Source organism: Dromaius novaehollandiae, chromosome 8 (assembly GCF_036370855.1).
Source record: "Dromaius novaehollandiae isolate bDroNov1 chromosome 8, bDroNov1.hap1, whole genome shotgun sequence".
Lineage (NCBI taxonomy): Eukaryota > Metazoa > Chordata > Aves > Casuariiformes > Dromaiidae > Dromaius > Dromaius novaehollandiae.
In genome coordinates, this window is record NC_088105.1 from 41863723 (window position 1) to 41890172 (window position 26450).

At 38.5% G+C, this 26450-nt stretch overlaps 1 protein-coding gene across 1 annotated transcript in view; it reads right to left on the minus strand.

Moving 5' to 3' along the window:
• The window catches only part of NEGR1 (neuronal growth regulator 1), a 307368-nt gene continuing 280918 nt past the window's right edge, over positions 1-26450 (minus strand). Inside the window, exon 7 of the mRNA XM_064516359.1 lies at positions 1-26450. This exon is cut by the window's right edge and continues 6021 nt beyond it. The gene's annotated coding sequence lies outside the window, so the exon portion shown is untranslated.

Sequence of the window (26450 nt, forward strand, 5' to 3'; positions counted from 1 at the left end):
TTAGGAACAATACAGCCAAAATGTTTTATTTGGGCAATACAAATACAATCAAATCAAAAATATCACAGATTTTCATACATTAGTAAGAAGTTACTGTACACTTGAACAGTTGCCATTTTTACAGCTAACAAAGCTTTACCTTTATTAAAATGTATTTTCCTCTCACATAAAATATACACTTTTCACTGACGTATTTTACATCATACACCTCTCTGGGATAAGAAACATTTCACAAACAATGCACAACAGAGGCCATCTTCTCTAAACCCATACAAAATATTACATAGAAGCGAGAAACACTGGTATATCCTACTAGGCTGCAGCCCTCAAATGTCATAGTCTGTTGCTACTAAAAATACTACATGCATCATAAAATGCTGTACATGGTTTAAAGTTTGGACTTGTCAGATTTGATCATAGTTCCACACGGTACTTTATAGTAAGTGTTAAACATCAACTTTGTATTAATGGCACACTGACTCTTCCATTGTGTTCATATGTGCAATTAAAAAATCCTCAATGTTCTTAATACTAGAGCAAATGCAAATAATTTTGCAATATAACGCCAAGGCTGATCATCTGATACTCTGTGTACCTTGGAGACACACAGTCTGCTCAGTATTCTGACAGCACAATAAAGATCTAAAATGAAATCTTTGATCCATTGAAATAAATGGAAGTCTTGCCATTGACTTCAGTGGAGCCAGATTTTAACCCTGCAGTGGTGTTATATTTCCCTTACAATTAGTACAATACAAAAGGAGGAAAAAAAAAAAAAAGTTCCATGAAGAAAGATTCCAACCATGCTGCAATACAAAGATCACTAGCAGCAAGCATCTCTATAATGTAACGTTTCCATAAGAGCTTCCCCAGGGACTACTGAGAACCATTCTTTTATAAACATTTTCTGATTTAATTTGGAGAACAGATGCAGGAAATAAATACACTGATCCCTACAGGCTGTTACTGAGATTTGGAAAGAATTAGACACTCCGTTAACTTCAGGTTAAACTAATTTAAAAAAAATGGAAAAAATTTTCGCTGTATTTTAATCTTGGGAGAAGTTCTGTTGTTAACTTAGGTATACTTTTTTCTGACGAGTTATGGAAGAGTGATTTTCTTCCTATGCATTGTACAGTAGTAAGGTTACAAGGAAGTTACCGAGTGGAAAATGTCCTTTTTTTTTTTTTTAGAGGCTTTTTTTTTTAATTGCAAATAGTAAGATCTGCCTGATTACTGAGACAGATACAATATGTACTGTAGCATTGTTTATATACTGTTATTTCTTTGCTTGAATCCCTCCTGAAAGGAACCGCCACTTCCCAAGAGCAACCTTGTGGATGCTGAGCCCCCACAACTCCTATGGAAGTAAAACAGGGACTTGGAGGTGCTGAGTAATTCCCAGGCTTGGGCCCATCCTAGTGTGCCTGAGGTTTCAGAGGAGTCAGGCTAGGTCTAGGTTCCAGTAAACATTAACCCAAGCTCGATATCTCAAGGCGCCTTTCAGACATCAGCTTCTCATTTTGCACAGGTTGTTACCATCTTGCTGTCAGGCTGGCTTTACACAGAAACACCCTTCCCACCTTAGCTCATCTCCAGGGAGAATATCCCCTGCTAAGATTTTTTCAGTTACCTTTGGAGTAGGGGATTGTTTCTCTTCAAAAAAATCCTTCAATCCTCATAAATAAGGCATCCGTTTAATGTAGTTACTGTAAACCACTTTTTAAAAACTAAATTTCCCACCATATCACTGTTATCTTGAGATGATTTATTTAGAAATGAATAAAAAAGAGAAATATATATATATATTAGTATTATTTTCTAATTGTAACACAATGTACAGTCCACAACCTGATTCTGGAATAAAATACAATCCTTAACAGAAGGAGTATGAACATAGGGAAAAGTAATTCAATCATCTCTCATTATACAAGTGATCTGTTTACTGTATTATAATGGCTTTATCTTCTCTGTGGCTAATGGTCATTCAGACAGAGGAAATGCAGCCTGCGGTGTTTTTATATTATATATGGTTTCACACCATAATGCTGCAATACTGCTTTAAAATGAAATCCTTATTGTAATCAAGGATTGACATGGTGAATTTGTCAGACTAAGGGATGTGCGTACACAATGGGAATGTGATTTTAGTGTTGGATTTGGTATTTGAAAAATGCACTGACCTGGTTGCTGCTTTAGCCAATATACACTGTCTGGTTTCATTCAATCCATCCCTATAGGAGCTTTAGGAAAGTGCTTTCTGTGCTGCTGATTGATGATATTTAAGCAGAATTTGATGCAGTTGGGTTCACACTTGTAAGGGGAACATTTTTTGCAATGGTGCAAGGGTGACCAGTGTACTGTAAAGAAGTATTTTTCCTTGGATTCACTTGGCTTATACTGTTATCAGCTCTAAGCAAGCTGCTAGAAAACAAACAAATACAATATCTGATCTTTTGACACAGATACTGTGCATCGAACTCAAAGCAGAAATTTCATCAGCAGAAGATAGAGAAAGATGTGATGGGTATCATCCATAATGTGAAATCTGCTTCTGAAATTATGTGAGTGGCACACTATATAGGAACACTTCTAAGTTGTACTCAGAGAGTATTATTCTTATATTTATTACACAATTTAGGCAACAATTTATTTGTAAAAAAGCTGCCCATGCACAAATAAGGGCAGAAGTTGGCTTTTCTTTTATCAATATGCTACTTTATTTGGTCTGGAATAAAATACAGCATTATTTGCTGATATCTGCAAATACCTCCTTTTTAATATTTTAAAATTCTGAAATTCATTAAAAAAGAGGTTGTCATGACTGATTTTTATTCTGTCTAATCATTAATATAATCAGAACAAATTTGCCTAATCTAAATTAAGTGTAATCTTTTGAGCACAATATAAAAATGATATTTTTTTTTATGTTTAAGGTATGTGTATGGAATATCTTTTATACATATAGTTATATCTGAAGTTTTTTATATTCATTTTTTGTGTCTGAGTATATGAACATGCAGTGCATGTTTCCTTTCTTTGGATTACTAGTATGTATTTCATTCAGTAAGGTTGATTGTAGGAAACACATTTTGTAAGTATTAACTTGTCTATTTTACTGTGCAAATGTCTAAAATTCAAACACCTCTGTTCATAGTTTGTTTTTTCTTTTATTTACATATTCGTATGTAATGGTTCTACCTCACTTTCTTTAGAGTGGAAATGAGAAGGGAAGTCCAGTATTTACCATGAATGCATTATGGAAATTCTTAAGTTAATACACAGGGCCTAATTCTGCTTTCTGTTATACTACCCTCAGCTTGGTTTACTTCATTTAAACCAATAAGGTTACATGACTGCAAAACTGAAGCTATAGCAGAATGTGGCGTGTATTGTAAATCTATTGTATATAGCACCTCTGTACATGCATATATCATTATAGAGCAGCTCTGCAAAGTAACTTAGCTGGGCATCAGGAATATTCTGCCAGGTAAAAAGCCTTGCTGCACAAAAACACATGTCTAGCCTCCTAGCTGAAAGGTGACACAACCTGTCATGGTGAAGTCTTCATTGACACAACAATGGCAAAATCTGCTTTTTCACAGAAAATCCAGAGGCTATGTACATTATATACAGATCTACAGAAGAAGAGCTGTACTAAGAAAACATGATGGTGCTTTCTAGGGCAACTCTGCCATGTGGTTCATAATTTCCTATGTAAACTCCCCAAAGTTGGATCTTCCTTCCTTCTGGTCTTAGGATAAAGAGATTTGTACTTTCATTAAATCCACTCATTTTTGTTTTTCTATTTGCTGTAATAAAAGCATTTGGTTATTGTGGGTCATTAGATCTTATGTCATACATGTCAAACCCGACAATTGCATTAAAAATACTCTTTATGAAAGGACAGTTTTATACTTGCTAAATAACACTGATGTTTCACCGTTATTTTTGTGCAATAAAGGGAACACTGGTCTTCTGCAAATGGTTTTTTTTAACATTTGCAATATTAAAACTAACAAACAAAAAAATTTGTTAAATGTTAAAAACATTTGTTTTTATGTGTCAACTTTGTGTAATAAGGCTCCCTCACCACAGATTTTCAAAGGCAGCGTTATGTAAGTGGGTCACACATAAAAGCAAAGGGGTGAGACTCAAACTTTCCCCATACTGAATTTTTCCCATGTGTTCTTTTTTTTTTAAGGCTCAATCCATGAAACACTATTTTCATTTGCATTTACTCAGGTTCTTCCACCTGGGACTTTCACAGCCTAAGGTGCATGAATAGGAAAGTTAAAGACTTCCTCTTTCAGTATGCCAAGGAGTGTCCTAACAGTGTATCAAATATGAACACCAGAAAACCCTTCTCTTTTGCCTGCAAGTAATCACATGGTGAAAGCTGTAATCTACAATCCATATATCCCTAAGAGAGTAAAATAGCAATGCTGCTTGTTTTGCTACTGTCCACTGACACAGCAGAAATGCGTCACCAGAGAGGATATTGAATCCCACCTGTCCTTTCATCTTTCATTATTTGCAGAGAAGTCATCACATTACAAAATAGAAATAATTGTCTAGCAGTAATTTGATTTATGTAAGTGAACTGTTATGCAAACATTTACTTGAGCTGTTAGCAGTTGACATAGAAGCTTTATGTTCTGAACTGATGAATATTGCTAGGCTTTCCCTCCATGCTCCTTAATACTCCTTATTTGCCTTTAAGTAGCTTTGCCATCAAAAGCTGTAATTCAGCTGAGTGATTTTCCAAATACAAGAGGAGTCCTACTGTGTAATACTTGCCAAATCTCACAGTGTGCAACATGACATTGCATGCAGGTTTTACTACTGAGTGATTCCATTTTGCAGTCCAGCTTGTACCATCTTATAATTAAATAACAAACTCATGCAGTGTAAAGGTCAAATGTTTTGAATGTGCCAAAACAAAGGCCACATATGTATGGGACTCAAGAGACTGAAGACCAAAGTCAGCATATATAATAAATTCATCCATTAGCTTAAAATTTAAGACTTGTTATGATAAACAAATTATTTATCATAAATGCACCTCAAGAGAATGTATTTAAATGATGAAGCTTGTGCACATGGCTTGAAATATGCTTCAGCTTTGTAACCTATGTCAATTCCATTATCCATTGTCTTAATTTTTTGAAAGATCAACATCAACAACAGAAAGTAACTTTGCTTGTAAATTCACTTTGATCTTGTTTTCAGAGCCATGTAATTAAGAGCTAGTGCTTGAAAGCAAAGATATTGGGCTTTATCTGTGAAGCTCTTTTAAGCTTTTAAAAACTAAGAGATTAGCTTTCTGAATATTGGCTTCATATCCTAACCCTTTATGCAAATAAGGTTAAAAGGTATGACAACATTCTGGGCCCTGGGTGTAGTACAAAGTATAGTATATTCTGATGTATTAGATCTGCTCTATAAGAAAAAAAAGAATTAAGTGGGTAATAGTGGCTTTATAGTGTCATCCTCTGGTCCTAGAAATGAGCTTTAGTCTGTCTCTAATGGAACTCATCCAGTCTGCTCTTTCTTTTTCTCAGTTAAATATAAATCAGATCCCTTTCACTAATTTGCCACTACAGTTTTAATTGAAAATGTCTAGGCTGGTTCCTACTGGATTCCCTTCTAAAAGGTCAAATCAAACTGTCATAGCACAGTTGGATTGATATCATATTTAAATATGGTGTTTCACTGTAATTGATTTTGCACTGCACATGGGGTGCAAATTATATAGAATATCTAAGCATTAAATGGGTATGCTTGGGCCTCTTGTTATATATCTCTTGTCTTGTGGCTGTGTCCTTAGAAGAAACCGTGTTCAGCTGAGTCCACTGTAGGCATGGATATATTTTTCTTGGGGAGGGGCTACATTGTACAAATACATCAGAGGATCCATCTACATGAGGGCCCTCAAAATACTGGATTTTTTGTTGAAGAAAAGTTGAGAAACAACTATTTTCTAAAGCCATATTTGATCATGTTTAAACATAGTTTTTCTTGAATATGGTATATGAATTAGGTGGCTTTTGCAATGTCAGTGAGAGCAGGGGTTTCTTAGATGGTAGATCATAATCCATATTTATTAAAGGAAAGACAGAAGAATGGAGCAACATTATTTGAACTGTTATGGTTATGAGGAAATATAAAAATGATAACTATTGAGTAAATGTTAATAGACAACATTGTCTACTGATGATGGTAAAAGAGTAGTACCCATTAAGAAGAAAAAAAGAAATCAAATCTCTAGGAAAGCTTTTCCCTCTTGTCATAATGACCAATGATGTTAACATGATTTCTAATGGATATTTTATACTCTTCCCTAAAAATATGCTACCAATAAAAGTCTTATATTTTTATGTACTTATTTTCAGCATATAAAAATGTAGCATACATCCTGTCTGCTAAAACAGCTTTATAATTGTGCTTTAAAAGCATAGATAAGTTGCTTCACAAAAGACACTGATGATAATTGGCAAACCAGCCCACCAAAGTTCAAACATTAAGTATTGACATTAGATTGAAAAGAGAGCTAGTTCTGAAACAAATGAGATAATTCAAGGCCATCTCTGATTCACATTATTTGTTAGGTTTCCATGACCAGTTACGTCTATGGACTATGATGGACCTCAGTTCCTCATTCAAAAAGTATCCCCAAACATTTTGCAAATCTACACTGTAGTTGCTTTCCATTTCCAAATCTCACTAGTGAAACATTAATTTTTATGTCTAGTGGATTTGCATTTGGTTCATTTTATTGACAAAGAGATATTAGAAAAACATGTAATTAAGCTTGACATACTCTGTAAGTAAAGCAAAAGTTCACAATTAAGGGTAAGCACCCTTGAAATAGTCAGAGGTGTCATTATTTGGGCGTTAGCCATGTGATCTATGGAAATCCATCAACACATTAAAACTGGTCCTATGCAGAGAGAGGTTTTCAGTTTATTTTGTTTTTTGGTTTTTAAACGAACGAGCCAAATCTTTGTATTGCATAAAACAGCTCCATTGACAGCTGTTGAAGGCATAGATTGCTAATGCCCATTTTAGCTCTCCATGGTGTTACAGAGAGAGAGCTGCTTGAAATGAGCAGGAAGAAAAATGGAGCTTTATTTTCTCCATTCTGTAAACATCACCTAATTCATATAGTGTAAAGTTCTGATTTACAGCCTCATCCCCTCAGAGATGTGTTCCATGACACTGCCGTTGTATTTCCAATAGTATCAGCACCTCCATTTCTTACTGTTGCTCTAATTACCCTCTTCAAAATAAGACTACAAGTTTCTTTGACACCTCCAACTCTTCCTGCCAAAGGCGCTAGCAACAAATTTCAGCTGTCACAGATTTCTTAGGGTTGGAGAGCTCAGTCCCCCGCGAGTGCTTGTGTCAGGCATTAGGGACCCACAGGTGCTTCACAAAATACAGGTTCTCTCTTCCTGTGAATGGGACCTTCTCCCCTTTGCAGTGAAATGCCTGCGGCGTAAGGCTCCTGAGAAAACCTCACCATTTCTCACCACTGACCTCTGTGACTTAAGGGTCACTCTAAGTCATCTATGAACTGCTGCTTTGATTTATCTCAGTGGGCATGCATGAGAGAGCCCTGAGCGGGTCTTGTGTAATGGGGAAGAAAAACAAATGGGTTGGGAGTGGAAAAAGCAGGTACTTGCCAACCTCGGCTGTAACAAATGTAGCTCAGATATACCTGAATAACTGACCCATTTTATTTTTAACATATTTTTAGTAAAAGTTTTACTATGCTGTATCTTTTAGATGAACGAAAACCTTGATTTGGTATATATACTTCACCCTGCAATAAACTTCATCCTGCTGATAGACTTTATGACCTTTATTCACCTGGGCAGTCCAGTAAGTCCATTACTTACTGGAATAAATCATGAAAAGAAAAGATCTCCTTTCCCTTAATGTTTTTAGGTTCAGAATCTCTATCTTGACTCATTTCTTTTTCTAGACCGGGAAAGATTTTAAACAAAATCTGGATTTTATGTCAAGGTCCTCACCTAGCAATCAACTGAGCATATTGGATGTATCTATAGATATGTTTTTAGAACAAGATATTAATGCAGCAAGATTATTTTATTTATTCCAATTTCACTGCTCATGGCTGTGCACAAAGCCAGAACTGATTCATAATTTTTAATAGGTTGCCTTAAAAACCCAATTACATTACTTGTCTGGAAGTGCTTCAGTTTTCTTAATCGGTTTTAGCTCTAATATGTGTAGTATCATTCACATGTTATTGTCATGTTGTCTTTTTAATTCTAACCTTTGTGGTGCAGGATGCGTTCTTTTAAATTACCTTATCATATGATAATGTGCTAAACCTTTTGCTCAGGATCACTAATGAAAATATATTTGTGGAATAAAGAACAGGTGGCTCAGAACCAAGACATTATTCAGGGCACTGCTGTTTACTGCTCTTTAAAATCCCCACCATATTAGTATAGTAATTAAAATATAAACTAGATGCATTAGTACCTGGGGCGTTTTTACTCAGGACTTGATATGATATTGTATCTCTAGGTTTCCCAGTTACTGCAATGTAAAATAGAAGAGAAAAATCAAAAGTATATCAGAGAAGAGGAATAATCAATAGCTACAAGCTATCAAAGACAAGGCAATACTTATTAAAATCAAGGAACACATTCACCCGTGTTCTGCACTGCAGTATCCTATTAAGATGTGCAATGGTGCAAGGGACTGTGCAGTATAGAAACCACAGAAACATTTGGCTGAATCAAGCTAACACTGCTAACATTTTATTTCATGTGGAACTGAATTTGATTGTACGGAATACATATACTCCCAATTCAGTGCATTAATATATTTTAATTGAAAAGCCTGAATCTATAATGAGAAGCAATCTATCTTACAACCACTGATCTAAAAGAACTGAATAAATAATAAAGCTGATCGGTCTGAGCCGTGTTTAGTATGACTGTCGGTCCTGCATTCAGCATTCTTTTGACTGGATAGAAAATGATAATACTGAAAGAACTATCATTAACTCTGCTAAAGTTTTCCTTCAGTCCTAGCTAAACCGCTAAAGGCTGATGCTTGCCCAGACTGAAGACAGCTGGGTAACATGAAGGCACTCAATGTGTCAGCACGCTGAGCAATTTCCTGAAGCAAGAGGGCTATGGCCAGCGGGCTGGTAATGGATAAAAGGCACATGTTGCTACTCCTGCAAACAGAAAAAAGTGTGAAGCGTGTCTGACCCGATCTTCACTAGCACTAGTCCAAGCCTAGCCGTGTTTCTCTCACCTCAGACCATGTTCTGGCAGGCCAGCACATACATCCTTTATTGAGAGAACACAGTGTTAGCAGACAGCCCATTAAATTAAGACAGCACTATCCCTTTGCCATTGTGCAGCATCGTGGTGTTATTTTGAACTCTGCATTTATTATTATTATTTTTTTGCTTTTTGCAAAGTTTGCTTGCTTTGTAAACTTTAGCCTGTGTCTCAGGAAGATGGCAAACACATACCAAGAAAAGTCAGCCAGTTTGGGGCACTCTGATTTCTTTGACAGTCCAGTCCCTGGTGTCTGTGCTTGATTGCACATGTTTCTGCTGACTGAAGAGAAATGACCTATTCCACTGCTATTCCCCTAACCCCTAGATTCTGATAAGGGGACAGCCCTTCACAATAGTAAATGCTTTCAAAACAGTTGACGTCTGCCTATAATTTGTAGAGACCACTGCATCTCTACTGCATTGCTTCAGCAATCAGAAGTATTATTCCAGGTTGAAACCACAAGGCACTTGATGCTCCCATTTCCACTGGAAGTTAACAGCCTTTTTCTAGCTTGACCCTTCATTACTGGTGCTGAAGCCAATAAAAGGTTCAAATAAGAAGTATTCACAAGTGCTATGGGTTTTGTCTTCCATATGAATCAGATTATTGCAATGACTATTTTGTCCCGTGGTCCAATACTGAACACCAGCATAACAACATACAAACAAAATACAGTTAGGCTCAGGGGTTGCCATTGTTTTTAAGACCTTTCTTGAGAGACAAGTGCTGCTGAGGTCTAAGCTTCTGTAAATTTGAAGGATCTGTAGAAATTTATTTTTTACTGGTTTTCTGCCTCACCTAATTTTTCATCAAAGTGTAAGATGTTATATAATTTTTAGTGGCAGCAGAGCAATGAGCTGTAGCAAATTTCATTTAAAAAAGAATACATCACTTACAGTTCAGATTTGATGCTACTTTTGTCCTGACTAGTGTACTGTATTTAAGGTGGAAGCGAAGCTATCATGAATAGCATTTTCATGCAGATCATTTCAGTGCCAATGCCAAGCAACACGCTACAGAAAAACACTGGTTCTTTAAACTCATGCATATAAGATTATTTCAATATATTATTCCTATCACCTTTTTGTTATGCCACGTTTTATACGTGTGTATATGGAAAAGTGCTCATAGAATGTATTAGCATTTGACCAGAATAGAGTACTTAATTCAGCATGCAAGCATTGACAATGAAGCATATATTATCCCTCCTACACAGCATTTACTGTCATTATAGTCGCCTACATATATTAAATTATTTTGTTGATGATTATGGATGAATACGAGCAAAAGAACTTTGTGCAAAATAAAACCGCAGTTGCCCACCATCTGAGAATGAAGAAGAGAGGAGGGTAAACAAATGGCTTGACTTGCAAATGGCAAACTCATTGTTTTGAAACTATCTTAGGAAAATTAAAGAGTCTATTCAGTCATCTGTAACTTGCAGCACTGTCGCATAAACCTAATGCCTTCAAGACTTTGCTCTGCTCTGATTTCTATTCTTAATTCTTTTTAGTCATAAATGGCAATAGTGAACACACTAACCAAAGCTTATGTGAAGTGGAGAGAAACACTGAGAGAGTGCAACACGTTTTCCAATCTGTGTCATTTTCTTGACTGAGTCAGTAGGCCAAAAGATCATGTAATTCTTCAGTATTGTTGCCTTTATCAGTCAACTGATTCATTGCTATCATGAAGCAGACCTGTGTGAATGATGAAGTAATTCTCCATAATACGTAAATAATGTAGCTGGTATTATAGTCACTTTTATCCAATATGCAATGCTGTACATTTTCATAGTACAATACGAATTAGCTATTTTGTTCATGTTCATTGAATTTATGTCATCATATTGAAGCCAAGGCAGCTAGATCTATTTATGTGGTGATGACACTGGTGACAAACTGGGAATGGTCTAGAAGATTACATCAACAGTCTGCTGCATGTCTGGTTTAACTTGCTCTTCTGCAGTGCTGTACATCAACGACTCTAAATTATTGACTGGGTGATAGTGACTGTAGGTAAAGCAAACCTACATGTATACAGCAGACTGTTATATATGTTTAAACCTTGTGTATGCCTTATTTTATAATTGGATGTTGCCAGAGAACTCTTGGGTGCAGGACTGCAAATTCCCTAAAGACCTGCTTTTGAAACCTGTTCCTGTGATCTTTTAAGAGATGTTGGGAAAAAAACGATAACTGTATCATGTTTTCTCCTGGCTGAGTCTGAACTTGTCTTTGTAGATCTTGCTACTAGTCTTGATCTTCTCGGTTTTACCACAAATCCTGAGCTGACTGAATTTAGCCTAGGTGGCAGAACAACAAAAAAGAAAAGCCATAAAGAATTGTTTAGTATCGTGGTCAAAGGTGGTCTGGCAAGTGCTGTTGGGGCCCAAATGCCAAGATTTTATGTGCCACCAAGGAAAGACAAAGTAAGCTGTGGAGGCTGCATATGAATCCTGCCACTCCTGGGACTGCAGAACTGCCTCCCAGCCAGTGCTGCAGATCAAAATATGGCCTATATGTATGTGACTGGACTAATTTCTCCATTCATTCACCATTTATCACATCATTAGGAAAATAACCCTGCAACACTTCTGTCCTACCTCCCCACAATGAAATACAGACGCAAACAGGACCTGGCATTCTACCTTGCTTGCCTTCAATTTAAAATGATGCAAATTGAAAGACGGAAACAAAACAAAACCATAACCCCTCACAAATTATTACCTATACTGAAGACAGAGCAGAAAATCCATAGCATTTCAAACTTTTCCTAACCATTTACAGAAAAAGAATAATTCATTTTGTATCATGTTAATAAAAAGCAACTCTGCTTTATGAGTATGAAGTTGTTTCCACAGGCCCATCGGTTGTGCAGACTGAACCTAACACCTGTGATTTACTAAGTTACAACAGTAATGCTTTGTAGTTATCTCAGCAGTACACTGCTTCTACTTCAATTTCTACAGAAATTGGTTTTAATTCATCAGAATTTACTATTATTATATTTCAGGTAAAGTATTAGGTTATCATTCACATGTCTAAATTTTATTCATTATAAAGAAGTAGGGTAGACTAGAATAAAATTTTATCTATCTCATTCGAAACAAATTGTAAGTGGCAGCTTTTTTGTCTAGAGGCATCCTTTATAGCTAGTTACATGATAGGACAAACTTACTGAACTTAATTCCTTAAAAAAAAAAGTCTGCATTTATTCAGCATATTAAATATTTTTTTTGTAGTAGAACATAAAAATTTATATTGACTTCAATTATCTGCCCATCTAATATAGAATTGTACTGACAGCACACGGTTGTAAACAAAAGTCATGTTATCTGTTGGAGGAACTTTGTACATGGCATTAAACAGAAAAGTCTGATTATTTTCCCCATACTGTGCCCACCAACACTTCCTCATATTAGTAACTTCTGAGAACTGTCAAAACAATTAATTTTGAAACACCAACTAAAACTTGATAGAGACAAGTTTTCCCCCTTTAGAAGTCAGAATTTCCCTCTGCCCTCTTGGTTTTTCTTATTAAAACTGGATGGTCCAACACAACAGCCCTGCTGTGAAAAGGATACCTTTTCACTGTGCTGGTCGTGAAAAGCGAGATTAGGTTTGCATCTAATCCTGAAATTTCACAAGCTACCAGGCCTTTAAACTGCAGTGCTGTTAAATGCAGAACAGCTGTTTTAAGCCTTCTTTGATGCTTTGTAAAATAGGCTACACTTCCCTTTAGCCTCTTGTTCTGCACTCTTGATCTCATGGAACTGGCTTTTCATCTCAGGTAAATAAAAGTTGCATCTCAGTGTAAATAGAAGCAACTTTTGCAATTGGCGGCTTGTGTTTTTGTGGAGTTATGCTTGGTCTGTGGAGACGTTAGCTTGCTCACACTCAGCTGGCCTAATGTGGACAGGGAGCTGTAGAATAGAAATCATATTTTGAAAAGTCTCAGATCCCTTTTGTTACACTCCTACTGTGGTCTAGTTAAGATGTACAATGCTTTATAGAAAGAGTTTATTACATTTCCTACAATAACTTATATAAGCCAATAACAGATTTTTTTGAAATTCTGTCATCCCAAGCTCAGGCTTATGAAGTGCTATGGATTCGGATACACAGAGACAATTAGAATTACCCATTGCACGTGATTAGTTAAACAACATATTTGGAGTTGTGGAACAGTTTGTAAATTTTTAACTGACCTGTTTTTACAGCTGATCTTCTCTTTTCACACTAATTGGACAATAACAGTGCTATTCCCTGCAATGAAATCTATGAAGACAGAACAGACTTCTCATGTTGTAATGAGAACTTTAAAAAACAAGAAGCCCAAATTTCAAAGGAAGCTCTCCCTTTTGCAGGTTCACTTAGCAGTATCAAAATTTTTCACCTAAAGTAGATTTGTGGGTATGCATTTAAATATTTTCATGTTCAGTAATACTATTTTTGGTGGAAAACTTCTTTTGCAGTTTGTTATTACGCATGTAATACAGACAGGACAGAAGGCCAGTCATATCAAGGATCCCATTGTGTTAGCTGCTATTCAGACAGTAAATGCCGTATTTGAGCCAGACAGCTTGAAAAGTAGCTTGAATTTTGCTTCTAAAATGTTCATTATTTCTTTTTTACATCTTATTTTAAATGTGCCTAATAAAATACTTGAGAAAATCTTCTAGATTTATAGAGGAAGTACATATCTGCCTTACATTTTGTTTATGAATTTTGGTTTGTTCCCTCAGCAATCTAATTCATGTTTATGTAAAGCTGACAAGAACAACTTAGGTGCTATGCAAGAGAAGTTCTGTCACTTTGAGCTTCTGCAGTCGCAAAATCAACCCACAAAAAAGCCACAGTGGAAAATCCTGACAGTGTCAATACCTGTCAGCAGTACCAAATTGTTAATGCATCCTTATTTTCTCTGTCTGCTCTGTGGGTTGGCAGTGGTCTCACCTTTACACTGCTCTGCAGATCCTCTCCACTGAGTGCAAAAAGGCAGTGCGTTGCCACAGAAAAGACTGGCTCTCCTTGGCGGGACAGACCGAATGTGTAGCCTGGAAGGCTATTCTGAGAAAGATTGCATTTAACCTAAGTCTGCAAGCACAGCTAAATAAAATTTCAAAAGGATTATGAACATTCTGAAAGCAAAGAAAGCAAACAAAAAACCCCAGAAGCAGCATTTCATATTCAGAAAATTTTAAAAAAGGTAATAAGCTACATACCTACAATTAACAGGACAAATACTAGCAAAAAGAGGGGTAGGCATTGAATATATAAGGGAGATGGCTTCAGGACTAAGCACAGGATCATCATTCCCAGTGAAGCCACCTCCTTGCCTCACTGGTTGCAAGAGGAAGGCGTTGGGCTCTCTGCTAGGCTCGCTCTTTCGTGCTCAGTTTGCGATCTCTGTTTCGAACTAGAAATTGGCTGCTGTGAATGAAGCTCCATTCCCCTCTTGGCAACATGAAAGTGAGGGAATTGAAATCCTGATGCCAAGATTTTTACAGACTTCAGTGAGACGTGGATGTCATCTCATTTGTCATCTGCAAAGGAGACAGGATTGACTTTGAAGGCTAGGATAGCCATCACACAGCAGAAGGGATTTTACAAAAAAAAAGAAAGGGTTTATTTTTCCACTAGTATAACTGGATGATTTAAATCACCTAAGGCTCTTGCTATGTGATTTTCCCTTTTTAGATTAATATTGCCAAGCAATCTAAACTGGTTTAGGTTGCAGTATTTATTAAGCTTTACATGGCATTAACTCTAGCTGACTGATCATTTTGCTCACATATATGGTATTATATAAAACTGAAAAAAATTAATACAATCACTTGACTGCCAGAAGCACATTTTTAGAGCAGATCTGCCTTGATTTTTATTCTGGTTGCTGCTCAGAGTGTGTAAGACCACAGGAGGAGGAGGCTGCATCACGCGGTAGCTTTCGCTGGGGCTGCTGCTTATCTTGAACAATTTTCTGAGTGTTTGTTCTGTGCCCGCTGATCACATCAAAAAAGCTGAAGGATTGAGAAGTTCAGGAGCTCAGTGAAAGGCAACCTGCACCAATACAGATGAAGTACTAAGATCTGTACATTTTAGCTCTCCACATCAACAAAATGTGCTAAAGATTTGTTCAGAAATAAGGAAACAGATCCTACTAGCGCGATTGTGTTTCCATCTATGGAATAATGCTGCCTAGATACCATTCCTGACAAACCATGCATCTTTTTGTGCCTTTCTGATTACACTGTAAATCTCACTCTCTCATCTGTCATAAAGATTGATTTTTCTTTTATTGTTTCGTCAGTATATGGTTTTATCTCTTCAAACCCCTTCTCTTCCCCTCCATCCATAATCTGACATTTTGCTGAAAGTAAATGTTGTTAGTTCTATTTTATGTTATTGAGCGAAGCTCTAAAAGTGAGTTCTGCAAATTAACAGATATAATAAAAAATAACAGCCTGTAACGTATAGCATGCAGTGGCAGCCAAGAGGGACTGCTCGCTTCTCACTGCGCCTGGCACCCCCACACATTCCCCGTCACGCGTTCGACTGGGCTCAGGCAGCTACGTAGGAGCCGCGAGGCAAGAACGGGCATGTCAGAGAAAGCCTGGGAGAGGGACCTGAAGTTACAGTCTTGTCCTTAGGGCACTTTCACGAAGGTGGTACGAGCTGGGACACGCGTTTGTTCACCTCATCCAGGGGCCGCAGGGCACCTGCGCAGATACCTGTGAGCTGCAACCCAAGTTGCCATTTCACTCAAACATGACTTCCAGCTATAGCGATGTTCAGTGTTATACGTGTTAACTTCTGAATGATGGTAATTATTTTGTGTCACCATTGACAAAGTTGATGACTTCCTTTCCCTTTACCACATTAATCCAGTGACTTTTATGTACGCATATAAATGGCATGTTTACTTTGATTAGACAGAAATTATGAATGCTAAATTACAGTCTGTACCACTGAATCTGCAGCTTTTCTTCTGCCAATTATCATAGACCAATATTCTACTTTGTGAAGTCATTTATGCCTGTTCACATTGATTGAAGGAAAGTACCAACCTTTTTTATTCTATTTACACTGGTCTCTGTTTGCTTTGCACAGATGTAAGTGACTTCAATTCTAAGATTGCACTTCTATGTAGTGGTTCAAAATAGCACAGCATGAACATAGCGTTCACAGACCAGGCAGCAAGCTCCTCAAATGCTATTGTTGATAGTGCACTGTCAATTCTGCAGTTTTGAACAGAGGCGCAACAGCTCAGTCTTAGTTGCAGTCTTAAGGCATGCAGCTTATGAACTGGCAACTTGCGATACTATCCAGAGGGCTTCTGGCTGTCTACAAGCAGTGCTCTAAATCACTGGCCTTATTTGCTATTTTCCAAATTCTCAGAGGGCGCTAAACATTTGGCATACTGTTGATTTGTAGCAACTTTCCATTTATAAACATTTATAAAAATGCATGTGAGACTAAGACATTATTCTATGCTCATAAAGCACTTAAAAGATCTACAAAGCCTATTATTATAACAAGGGCTATTTCACAGTGCTTGGAGCTCAGGCAGGGGGAGGAAAAATGCCCTCGTTTGGCACTTAGCTGGGCAGTGAAGCCTGGTCTAGGCGGGCTCACCAACGAGTGGCTGGGAGCACCAACAGCCCGGGCAGCGAGACCGCAGCCCGCCCAGCAGCCGCCTCCGGCCCCGGCTCCCTCCTGTGCCGCCAGCGCTGCTGTGCCGCGCGTCCGGGGCAATCGGTCTGGGAAGAGGTGAGGCAGAAGGAGAAAACAACTGAGGAAAGAGGGGATGCTTAAAGAGGAGAGGCAGGCTTTCTCTGCAGTGTTTACTTTCTAGCTAAATTAAGAGGGCTGCTTTTCTCTTTTGTTACTTGTTACATCTTCTTAGACCATTTTAGTACAAAATTCTTTCCCAAGCTCAGACCTCCTCTTTGGAATTGTTACACTAGCTGTTTTTTTTTTTTCTGATTACACTGAAATATTGGGCCAGATCCTGTGCTCATATGGACCTCTGTCCCAAATCTCTATATGCAGGCAGGAGCAAATAAGTATTAATGGGTGGGTAGTTTGCAAACAGCTTTATGGTGGTGGGAAACTGAGACCAGTCTAGTTGAAAGGATTTTGGGAGACACTAAAGTTAGAGGCTTCTTTAGTGGCCTCTGGGTAGGCAACCTGTCTCTGTGAGTAACTCGAAGGAAGATCTGTTTACAGAAATATACAAACGTAACTTAGTTTTGGTTGATTTTGTTTCCAGCCTCCTTATCCTAATCAATCTAGGCTTCTTTCATAGAATGCTCAAAATTAAAATAACCACAAATAATATCTCAGCACTCTTTGTAAGCCTCAATTCAGTGAACTGTTCCAGCCCTGGTGTTTTTCGTCCTGCATGCAATTCTCTCTATCGTATTCGGGAGAGAAGAGCTGCAGTACTGCAGTGGTGTCCACACTTGAACAAGACAGAGATAAGATTGGGAAAGGAAGCCATAAAGATGTCCCAGAGTCTAAGCAGGTTGTTTTACAGCTGAAGATGAAAGAAACTCAATGTATTTTACCCAAAAGAAATAGAGGAGGTAACTGGTTGCTGATGGCAGGCGCAGAGAAGGCGTAAGGAGACAGAGCTGGTAGCCCCGAGCGCACCCGCGGGCTCGGCGACCCTCCCGTGCTCACGGCGCCTGGCTGCATTGCTGGGGCCAACGCTGGCCCGGGGCGGCCCCACGGCCACCTGAGGAAGGATGGGCAAGTCCAGAGGGCAACCTTGTGCCCAGGGCAGGGGCCACCGTGGCAGCACAGTGGCTGCTCCGGGCTCTGGGCCCTCCTCCGGCCACCTTGCCGCCCTGCACGCGACAGCCTGCGTGTGACACCACCCTGACACCTCCTCCTCATCTTCATGCGAGAAATTTCTGAAGTTAATTATGAAATTTTTAATGTTAGATATTCAGGAACACTTATTTTTGAATACCTTAGGTTTAATTTAGGTTCTTTGAAATTTTAATATCTTGCTTTAATATTTAATGCTATCCTGACTGGCATATAGTGTTCAAAATCTATTCTTTGATGGAAACAATTCTTAGACTTCCTATATGGAAAGGACTGAGATGGAGAGAGAAAGGAAAGGCTCTATCTTAAAGTGACACAAGTCTCTTCTCATTTTTCCTGTGGATGTATGGATCATTACATTTTCAAAAAAAGTAGCATATACTCAGGTAGGTCAAATATTTGTCTTTCCTCTCTGCTAATTATCAAAGACCATGGTCTTTTAAAAGCTGGCAGTCTGTTTTGGATCTTCTGACTCACTCTCATCTATCAAGTCATGCCTGAACTGCATTGAATCCAGACTTTCCACCATTTTTCAATTAGGTCTGACACTGAGGAAGCACTCGTATTTACTTAGGGCTCCACAGAATACAAAAGACATATAGATCTGGGCAGTAAATTGGATAGAAGCTGCGTTATTCAGAGTCGTTGTGGGTGAAGAACAAACACATTATCCCTGCACATTTTGTTTACTGATCTGATGCCAAACGGGTCACTATTGTGCAGCCCAAGCTAGTTAGCAAGCTGCAGCGCGATCTCCAGGGAGCTTCCTGGGAGCAGAGGCTGCATCGGCATTCTCCTTGCACAGTTAAGATGATATTTGTTTCTGCTCATTCATAAGGCTAATTCATGTAAGAATTCCAGATTATAGTTAAAACAACCCTTCTTACATACCTATACAAACACATATATTATATGTATATATGTAAAAAAAAAAAAAAAATATATATATATATAAATGTCCCTATATTGGGCACGGTAGGCTTACTCAGTTCATATGTCAGCTCTAATTAAAGCCTCTCAGTTATTAAAATCTGGCTCACCTCTTTAATGTTTTCAACCGCAGAATACCTTCAAATGAGAAGCGTTACTTTTTTTTTTTCAGATTTAGCTACCTAATTAACAGACACCATTAATTTGTGAGCTGTATTCAAAGTGAAATCAGTAATACAGGCATTTTGCAATTTTCTAAGAATCTCCATTAGAGTCAAGATGCATAAAAGCACTTAGAAAAAAATCACAAACTGACATGGTTTAGTGTTTAAAAGATATAGGCAAGCCTGCAGCTGGAGGAAAACAGAATGAGTCTTGGGGAAAAAGGGGTTCTTTTTAAGTATCAAGTATGAGACTTGTATAGAGGATTTTGCAGGCTGTCTTATTCAAAAGGCATGGGAAAAATATCAGCTAAAGGTGAATGAGCCAAGTTGCTAGGTGCTAAGTGTCAAAGAGCAAGAAAATATGTGTGAACATGCAAAATAGCAGAAGGATTATTATCGCAAAGGCTCTCTGTGGAAGAGGTATAATGGGGCTGATTTTGAAAAGCAGTTTTGTGCGGTTTTTTGCCTGCAATTTTCTATGAACTCGTAATGCTGGTGCATCTTTATGGACACATTTTATGCACTTAGATGATCACCTACCTGGCTTTTATCAGTTAAATTTCCTTGGGTCAGATATCATGTACTATTTTTCACAGAATATAATAGCATATAGCAGCAGGCTCACCAAGTTCAACTGGACTTGATGTGTAAGTGTAACTTGGCATGGATAAGAATGTCAGAACTGATCTGCAAGCCTGTTTGTGCTGCATAATTCTTGGTGACAAATATTATTTTTGGATATGAGGACACAAAATCAGCTAAAACCATTTTAAATCCCTGGTAAATATCTATATACACACATGATGTATATGGCTCCCTGTAAGCAGTATTTAGTATTAGCGGTAGATCTCAAGCATTCCGTGTGGCCCACACATACTTCTTAATAAACTTTGGGGAAATGTTTGGAGGGAATGTTTTGTTTGCCATTTGGTACCCGATTGCAGCCCTAAGTCTAAAAACACTACACCTGAGGAGTTTGCACCCTGACTTTCAGATCCGGCTCTATAGTGCTAACGTGCATGTCAAGCTGGATACCAGGGCATGGGTCTAAACATCTCTAGAGCATTATTCTCCGCAGTGTGAAAAGTGCTAAGGGCTTGTCCAGGATGGTGGAAAGAATTAGCAAAGTGTCTGGAAAAACTTGTTCTTCAGCTTTCAAGCCTAAGAGTCTACGGAAGGGGATGGGGTTTTCTTGTTTTTGTTTGTTTGTTCGTTTGTTTTTAAGCCTGAATGACCTCTGTGCTCTGGCTTGTTATGTGACCCCGTGACTGGCATAACACCAGGAGCGAGAGGGTGGCAAACTGGAGGCCAGGGGCAGAAACGGGAGGCCAGGAGCAGGGACCTCTTCACCTAGGCTTGTTGCTAGATCTCACCCAACTGTACCCTGAGATTCCCAACAATTTGAGAGAGCTCAGGGAGGCAAACTAACCTATTTACTACAATGGAGAAATGATATAAAATATAATCTGTTAAATGCCAGTGTTAGCTATTTAACACAGCTGTTAGGTTTTTTTTAAATTTTATTTATATTTTTGTGTGTGGAGACTTGCATTCTGTAGAACTAGCCCTATGTTTTCCAGGGGTTTCCTAGGATGGGTTGGAAAGGGGGATCCAAAGCATGGCTAAGTTCGTTAGATGTGTTCAATAGGGTGTTTATTCCCAAGATAGACCTGAAGTGGGATAATGGCAGGGAACTCAGTGCTTAAAGCATGGATAATGAGATCATACAGTGAAATGTGAGCCAAATGCTGTTCTTGCTCACGTGTCAAGTTTGTTAAGACAAGCCTGGACCAGGATTTGTCCCTTTGAGATGACACGTCTATTGGAAGGTCAAGCCAGGTGAATAAGAAATAATTCAAGTCCTGAGGAGGTTAAAAGTGCCAAGATTGTGGTGGGCTGATGATGGAAACTCATTAGCGCCTAGCTGGAGAAGTAACTATGAGTTTCTTCTAATGTAAGAGCTCTGTCAGCTTGCAAAGGAGCAGATGTGCACACAGGATAGATACTTTCAAATAGCCAAAATACAGTTCTGTTCTTCAGGGTTTATCTTTTTTTTTTTCATCTGAAATAAGTCCAGATTGTAGATAGTCTGGAAAACAAAACAACAATATTTGAAGAGTGGGAGTGTTTATTTAACAGGTGGATTATTTAGCAAATGGTTTAATCTTGTGAAAATAATAATACTGTAGTACGCTGCAGCAGTGACTCAGACCATATGGGAGTAGTAAGGCAGTTTTTTGGATTATTACTTCAGAATATATGGGGGTTGGGTTAGATTGCTTTAATTAAGAACATCTGTAGGAGTGCTCTGCTCTTTGCATTTGAATTTATTCTTGTCTTCGAGTCTGATGCTGCATCTTGGGCAGCAGTCACCCCCTCCCCTTCTGCTAGACGTGCAGGAGGTGACAAGACAAAACAGGACTGCAAGGAGCGACGCGCTCTGTGCCCGGCTGAGCCCAGGAGAGGGGGGCCCCGGGCTGTCCGGCAGCAGCGCTGCTTCCCTGGAAAAGGGTAAGGGAGGTCTCAGCAGTGCCAAGGAGTGTGGAGTTAAACCCACAAGTTACTGAGATATATTTCCAGCTCGCACTGATGCAGAAGACCTGTCCCTAAAGCACAGACCTGACACTCAGACATTATTACTTCCCCATGGGCATCAACATATCCTGGAAAAAAGGGAACCTCCCCGCTGGGTGACAGAGGTGGGGTGGCAGGAGCCGAATTCAGGAGCAATCCCAGCCCCTCCGGGCAGACAGGCAGCGCGCTTCCTTACCAGCCGCTCTCATGGCTGAGGCTCTCCGTGCCGAAGGCTGAGCCGCCCTCGTTTGAGGGATTTGTGGCTGTTTGGCTCCAGGTCACAGACACTGAAATCTAAGTTCTGCCACAGGGTGCCGAGAGATTTTGTTTCGTAGGAAAAAACTGTGTATCCTGCTCTTGTTAGCAAAGCCCACGCGGTGCAGAATTTGATAGGGCTGCTCGGGGGGCAAAGCCACCCCAAGCGGTTCAGGGCCAGCGGCAAGCTTTACAGCCTCTCAAAAGTCATCTCAGTAACATATGCCGAGGTAAAAAAAAGAGCAATTTTTACTCATACAGAGCAATGCAGACGTGCTCAACTATAGAATAAATACATATCTTCATAATTTTTTAAATTTGGGTATGATAGCTGGACTGAAAATTGAGCTGGGAGTTACTTTAATAATAATATTTTGAATAGTAGAATGATAATTACACACAAAACCGGTTCATTACCACCATGAGATTTGGCTTTTATGTTAAAATGCTGTCTCTCTACCGCTAGCAAATGCAAATCACTGTTTTTTTTTCCTACACTTGTTTCATCCTTATGAGCCCTTCCAAATATACTGACGATGTATTAACTAGCTGGATTATTACTGACTAGCTCTTGCACAGTGAAAATAGCCATTGAAAAAGAGGAAAGCCCCAGTTCTGGGCCCTGCTTTAAAATGACGTGGTGCAGAAGGTCGTTTTTGGTACCATGGTAGTGGCTGGGCCGTGTGAGCAGGGCGTACGTCGCAGCATAGGCTTTTCTGCCCAAGCCTCAGGTAGGAAGGGATTTAGCTGCAAAATATTTTTAATTTATGGGAACATTAAAGTAATTTTCACAACTCACAGGTTCTGCTACTGGTATGAGCATTAAATGTAAGTTAAATGCCTTTAATAAGATACGCCATGAACACAGTAATTTAAAGCAATTATTAAATTAATAGCCTATGACAACTAACCCTTTTCATTCATTTTAAGACTTCATCCCAGTATTATTTACCATCTAAAACAATAGTGTCATGAGTGTCAGGAAGCAGAAGTTAAGAGTTTGAGGGGAGGTTTGTTTCTTGTTTGAAGTATGACCGAATTCCTCGTTGTCAGTGCTTATGAGAGATATCCATGTTAAAGTGGATATTCTTGCATGAAGAGCCTAGCAGTAATAATTGCACATTTCACCATATGCTCAAATAATTACTTTTCAAAACCATCAACTTAATGAGGAAGTAAAAAGTTTTTTAAGATCACAGTTCAAGAGAAAGACAAACACATTTTAAAAGTTTAAAGGAAGAATCCTGTATTCTTCTCACAGAGGTCTTAGCTGAGGATAAAATGAAGACAATAGAATGCAAAACCTGCAGTAAAATTCAGGGCATTTCTGTTGTATAACTAAGAAAGCCAAATTAAATAGAAAAATGAAGTGATACATCTGCCTTTCACTTTTGCTATCACAAGTAAAATTCCTTCTCAGTTTGGAAAGGAGTTTAATCTTTCCACCTTTCTGTCCATTGCACAGAAACTACCGATGGAGCCTGGTGATGAGCTACCTGAGGAAGGAACAAATGGCAAAATTGTGACTGAAGTATTTTATCATTTGGCTGATGCCACCAACTAAAGACCAAGCATAGAGTAGGCAGGCATTGTAGGTATCTGTCTGAAGAGGATCCATAATTAATCAGAAATGATAGCTTAATGCATAATTATATCTGTGGCTTTCTACACCAAATGCTAACCCTACTCTTCCTTTTTCTGTTTTCTGTGCATGTTTTCCCAGTAGACTCAGCCCCTCAAAGCTGGAAGGCAGAGGAGGAGCAGGTGCTGAGCAGCCAATCTGCTCTGTGATCTTCACATGTTTAAATTCTTTTCCTAAGTATCTCGGTCAAAATTCTCTACTCTCTTCTTCTGTTCATTAACCTTTACCGGAGTGTTAATTCCATATTCAAATATAAGGTCAAAGCCCTTAGCTGAATTTTTTTCAGAAGACCTAAGTGTCTTATCTAAAATCTTCCAGCGAAAAATATTGTGAAAGAAGTACTCATCAGTGCCTCTTGACTGGCATCACCACAATCTCACTTCACAAGGAGCTGAAGTTAGATCTGAGGTGGAACACAGCCATTCCTGGGAGCCAAGTTACTATGGGTGATTAACTTCAGAAATTAATTTTTAAAATGTACTCTTTTACGTTATGTTCCTATGCAAAAAGCTGTTTAATGCACTGAAATAAAGACTAAAACACTTATCAAAACTGCCATGCCAAAAACGAACGCTGTAAAAATTCAGGTACCTGTCCACTAAGTATTTCACCAACAGGGAAAGCAAACCTATAATCAAACATTTCTACTAGTTGCATTATATAAACATATGCCCAGATGAAAAGATTTTAACACCATACCTCGTGCTGCAAGGAAGTCGTGCTTACGTGTCCAGCTTGGGGGAGAAAGTTTTGTTGAGTCAGATAAACAACACAGAGCTTTCAGATGCTTTTAAGTAAAAATCAACCCCCATAATCCTGTTAGAGAAACACCTATATGGTGTTTCCTTTTCCCCAGATACATGCCTTGAAGTTACAACGGCAACAAGTCGAACATAAATACCGTGCCACAGTGCTGTATTTCTTTTCAAAATCCTTCAGCTCCACCAAGGTACCGGCTGCTGAATAACTGCCTACAGGTTGCTCTCTGCTGCTAACTGCAAAGGAACCACAGTGCTATAATCTCGACCTCTTTGCTTAAAATTTCATCTCTCTACTCACAAAGCTTAACATCAAGTCTTTTCCCTTTTAGCTGACTATTCATCTGACACTTTTTTAAGGTTCATCTTAGAAGTTAGAAGCTAACTTTGACAGAGGCACCCTCCTCCTCCCGGAGGTGGCAAAATAGCTCACGTCTATTTTATTGTCACAACGTTGTTTGTATTTCCATTTGAACCCTTCTTTACTCACTACGAAAGCCTGAATGCCTGTAATAACAGTTAAATATCAGTTTAGAACTAAACCCTACTTAGCTGATACAGACTGGTTTTTTTTAGGGATACTTAGAAGAGGTTTTAGTGAAGTCACTGTTATTTTCTTTAATCAGGCTTTTTGCTTACCAACGGATTAAGCATAGGTCTGCATCATTAGCTATTTGAAAAGATTTATGCAAATATCTTGGAACCAAACTTACAGAAAACTGTGTCACCCGCGTTGCTGTACTTTTCCTTTGGATGACCCGTAACTCCACGTGGATGGCTCACTAGCTTATTTTCCACATCACTGAGAGCAATCAGAGAAATCTTGACAGACACCAGCAAAAGCCGCTTAACATCAGAAGCATCAGTTTCTAAAGGGCAGGTGCAGAAGAGCCGCTGAGCAGAGGTTTTTTCCAGATTACCGATCAGTTATGTTTTAGGAGGACGTCAGACCACAGAAGCAGCATAATGCAGTTTGCCTTTCTGCTACTAATGAACATGTGGGCAAAATAGGATATACACAACCCTATTGTTACAAGTAATTTAGAAATGATTCATAGAACTTATGATCCTTAATTTTTGGCACATTAAAAAATCCTTTTTATACAGAAATTATATTGGCAAATGCGATCCATTTCTTTCCTTCATGAAACTCTCAGTCTCTCTGATCTTAAATACACTTCCACATGCTTGGGGGAAATGAATTTGCAGTAGCTTTCTCTAAAGTTAACTTTTTTTTTAAAATAAATGTAAAAAGGTCAAAGTTAATGAAGAAAATAGTGAATTCAAAGTTCCATGGAAGAACAACCCAGAGCTTTTAGCAATTCACTTAAATGAGAGAGGAAAACCAGTTCCTTTAACATTTTAAAGCTTTCATAGCCTAATGAACCGTGCTACCTCCCATAGCTTCTATAGAGCTGAAATTTCTGCAAGAAACTGTCTCATTAGCATTAAGTGGGAGCCGACTGCCCAACTGACTGCAGCTTCCCGGGATGCTTCACCTCTCACATTGGTACTCAGCTGATGAAGTATCACTACCTGAGGCGATACGTCAAAAATGTTAAGCACGTCTAAATGACTACACCTTCGAACCTAAATTAATCTCCCTGAAGATGAGGAAAGCATACTTTCACATAAGAAAAGAAAAAAGGGGAGGGGAAGGAAGGAGCCTGCCATCTCACCACTGGGCACAGAGTAGAAAACAAGCCTGCTGTCATTAAATGACATCTTTAAAGTTTATTCTTGCTTGTGGTTCACATTTAAGTCACTGTCTTTGAGGTTAATGGGAGTTACGTACTTATGACTATAATGGGTTTGATAAGTGGAAGAGCTGATGTTATTGCACATAAATTGCATCATGTAATGTGTGAATTGTGTTTTAGTTTTGGCTGAAGAATAATAAAGAGAAGGATGGATGTGCATTAGGGGAGAACAGACTTCTTAGCTCTCTGGATACT